Genomic DNA, 4488 nt, shown 5'->3' with positions numbered 1-4488 from the left:
CGCAAGCCCGCCTCGCCACCTCCCCCGTCGCCGGTAGACTGGCGCCATCTACTGGAATTTTCAATTGCAGAACGAACGAAATACGGGAAAATGTTTTCCCTGTATCGTACCTGAAAACTTGTCTAATAATATGCAGATATTATGTTTGTAATAATTTATTGACAGGCCGTGGCTGGTTGATTCTTCCCCCTGACAAATGAATTTGTCACAGGAAAAACCATACAATAATACAAGAGAAAAAATAGCAAGCGAATATGAAATACATCGTCGAAAATGTACATGTTACATGCTTATTGACCCATTCAATGACAAAATATGAGAGCATTATAATCGCCAATCCAAAAAGTCTGAAATATTGATAGAATTTAATTAAGTATGGTTGAATTTCAATAAGATATGTATATAAATGGATGGAGTTTAAAATGAATAATGATGATATCTATAAATGTTCTATTTGGGATGGTTTTAATAAGACCAGAATCAAGACGTATTGTTAAAGACGGGGGGTTTCTTGGACGTTGTAGATATTTTAGAGTAATTGAAATGAGAGAATTGCTCAAATAATAATCAAAATGCATTGATTTAATGTATATTTAGAAATGATTTCCAAGTGCACGGATTAAACACGGATTTTTTTAGCGAGTCAGGGCAAGTTCACTTTACATTAATTGTTTTCTCTTATGGTATTTTTTAAATCTTGTGTTAATTTGTGAACTTTCGTATGTAAATCTGTATCACGTGAAAAAAACCGCTTCCGTACGAAAGGTTTTAAAAACGTTAAAACGCATCCTATTGATTATACTCGTATGTATGTCGTTGGTATACCGATTAAACATTCTAGATGACATAATTTGAGAAAAAAGACGGAAACTATTAATTTCATTTGCCAGATACTTTATTAAACCAAATTAAATGAACTAAGAAGGTTTTATGCATACGTATCATGTCCAAAATATGAATAAGGCACATCGGAAAATGATTTTGTCGAGTCAAACAAATGTTACACATCGTGTAAAGTGGCCAATGAAACCAGCCAATGACAAGTCGTAAGCCCTGTAAATGCCTAGACTCCAATATTTCCCTCTCTTCCATATCTGTTTTAATTTGTTAATCCTACATTAAAGTTGATTTTACTGAAAACAGGCAATAATGCTTTTAGAGGGTTTTATCAGTATACCGACGATGTACAATATGCTTGTCGATATATTGATATTTTGTCTCGTCTGCTCGGATCCCTTGCAATAAACAAATCTCGCGTGTTCATCGGGAAAAACTAACAATAATAAAGTCAGTGTTAGTATATATTAGTACCTGCGTACATATTGCGGGAAAGCGGGCTATTTTAAGGGGCTGTAAATAAGTAAGGGGTTCGCCGAATTGTTGCGTGACTCGGCAGCTTATTTCGCAGATTAAATTGATAAAAAAGTTAAAGCTTATTGTAAATTTGCGTCCAGAATATTTTCTTTCTTCCCGTTTGATTGAATATCTCGCGCTATTTTGAGATGCTTTTTATACAACGCATTGGTTGGGCAGAGTGTAGGCATTTTTGAGCTATGTGGGTGTATTAATATCCCAGTTCGACGAGTGGAAGCACAATTGCTATTATTTTATGAATCTTGTTGGTTTTTATAATTTTGTTTATTATTATTACATATTAGTTCAATTACACCTGTCGACGAGAGACGCTGTTTCTTTCGAAATGATCAGGCAATATTTAAAAACTAAAATAATGCGAATATAACTATTATATATTTAACTATAATCAGAGTTGCCGCTCTACCGCGACGTGATTCGGAATATTTAGATAAGTAATATATTTGCTTCAATTAAATATTTTCGTTATTACAATATTTGAGTTTGTTCAAATGTTTGTAGACAAAAGACTGGATTTCACCCTCCCAGGAGTCATTTAGATTAACAAATTAAAACAGGGATGGAGAATACCTTAAATAAGGAAATATGGGAGTCTAGGCATTTACATGGATTATGACCTGTCAGTGGCCATTAGCTGGTTTAAGTGGCCACAGAAGATGCCCTTTATATTGTTATTTTGTATTTAAGGTATTCTCCATCCCCGTTGTAATTTGTTAATCTTAATGACTCCCGAGGGGGGGAAATTCAGTCTTTTGTCTACGAACATTTGGACAAACTCAAATATTGTAATAAAACCAACTGGTTCAAGACTAAATGTTTAAAAATCGGAAAATTGTTTTCAGGCGTTGCCTAGTATGGGAAATAATTCAGTCAGATGAATATCTTCGCAACAATAAAGGTTTCAGTTCTTTAACTTCAGGAATTGAATAAATATAGATGTTCAAACATAGGCAAATGGTAAATGTTACACAGTGTGTAAAGTGGCTACTTAAACCAGCCAATGACAGGTCATAAGCCCTGTAAATGCCTAGACTTCCATATTCCCGTATTTAACCCTTATACTGCTAAACAACGATATATCGTTGTTGTTAATCCCTATCATAAAGTTCTAACTAGACTGATGCTGACGTCATAATCCCCAAAAGGGTAAATGAATTCGGGAACTGCTTGTTGCACTTAACCGTCAGTGGTATAAAACATTTTCAAAACATAAAAATGACTTATTCGACGGGTTATTATTTAGTTTCGTACCTATTTCAGCCCTACGGAAAATTTTATACAAAAAATGTTTTCTTACGCGCTGTAAAAATTTAAGCATTAAATTGTACGGCAAAGTTTCTTGAAAATGAATAAAAAATCATTAAAAATATTTTAATGAAAACGAACAACTTTGAACGACGTCACTTGTTCATATGAATCAATCAATGATAAGAGGGTTGTGTAAGATTTCCGGTTTGCTAATCGTCAATGAACCAATCAACAGAACTAACCGAGAAAAAGCGGAAGAGAACTTGCGACGTCACACGCGGATTAATGTCAGAAATACAAAACTTTAAAATATCGTAGCGCTGATAATACGATACATTAAAATTGAAAAAAAAAGCTTTGTCTTTTAACATTTTTTTTTTTTAAACCTCTAAACATCCTCATTATAAATTTACTTATGTTGTTTAAATTCGCAGTGCTTTTAAGAAAAGAGAAACGACTAAACACGGGAAACTTCTAGCTAGTCGGGACCTGAAACTGAACTTTTTTACATTCCAAAAACAGTGAAATAAAAAATAAATCAATGTTAATAGTTAGATTTTTAATCACTTATATGATATTTGAGGAAAATAATTATATTTGGTGTTTTCCCCGCTATTAAACCCGAGTCAGTGATTACGAAAATATTGATGTACTTCCGTAATGAATAACTAATTGAATACTTTACCTTTAATATAATAACTCTTATCTAGTGAGGTCCCTATATCACCGGAAAACCCCATAATTAAGAATATAAACAAATAAGTAAAGAGCCATAAAACATAAAAATAATTCACCATGGAACCTAATGATTGTCAATTAGGACGTTTGAATATAAAAAAAATCATTTGTTAATTTATTATAATGGGTACCCACAGTAATGGGAAATCAAAATGTTTTAGCTGTTCATTAGGTAGTAATTATTACTCTACTAACAAAACGTAATTATTACCATACAAACTCTATTCTACAAACAAAACGTAAATGAGGTATATCAGCTCGATATTGATCCAAAAATACTTCAGAAAAAGCTTCTTCGATTTCGTGCTCTTCGTAAGAGTCATATTATAAATTATTATCACAACCACTTAAAAAAATATCGTTATTGTCATATTCACTTTCGGAATAGGTTGAGCTGCTAAGCCTCCGAGTTTCTCGGCGAGGTACTATTATTTCTTTATCACTTTCACTATCCGTTATCATTTTGAATGATATATTTTGTAAATTTATTCATAATAAAAAGGACGCTTTGCAGAGTTAAATTGTTAATTAGAGTAACAAAGTAAGATTAAAAATATATATAAATGTAAAAAATATGTAATTTACCTCAGCTGTTTGTAATTTCGGCAACTGTTGTCTATCTCGCTCAGTCCATTATGCGTGAACTAGCTATCATCGAAACGGAATATTTTTCTTAGAAGAAATATCAATTTTTGAGACAGTTGTACAAAAACATATTTTTTAAAATTTAAATTATATTATAACAACTACCAAGAAATAATATCACTTCTTTGTACATTTACCGGTTACCTTTAGGTTTCAATCTAAATAACTCCCTACAAACATTTAGACATACTCAAAATATTATTGATTAAAATAACTTGCATAAAAAATTTAAAGTAATTTTAGGCATTACCTAGGAGGTGATATAATTTATCCAGATGAAACTTACCGACATCAATAAAGGTTTCAGCTCTTTTAGTTTGCAAAAGTCAACAGATGGAAGAGTTGAGGTAATGTAAAAATAATCATGAATATGTATGTGTAGACATACCCAGAATAGTGAATATCTCGCAGTGTGTAAAGTGGTAATTTAAACCAGCCAATGACAGATCATAAGTCCTGTAAATGCCTAGACTTCCATATTCC

This window comes from Micrasema longulum, unplaced genomic scaffold, assembly GCF_059751315.1.
Source record: "Micrasema longulum isolate JH-2025_06_02 unplaced genomic scaffold, ASM5975131v1 h1tg001192l, whole genome shotgun sequence".
NCBI lineage: Eukaryota > Metazoa > Arthropoda > Insecta > Trichoptera > Brachycentridae > Micrasema > Micrasema longulum.
Note: the sequence above shows the minus strand (reverse complement) of the source record.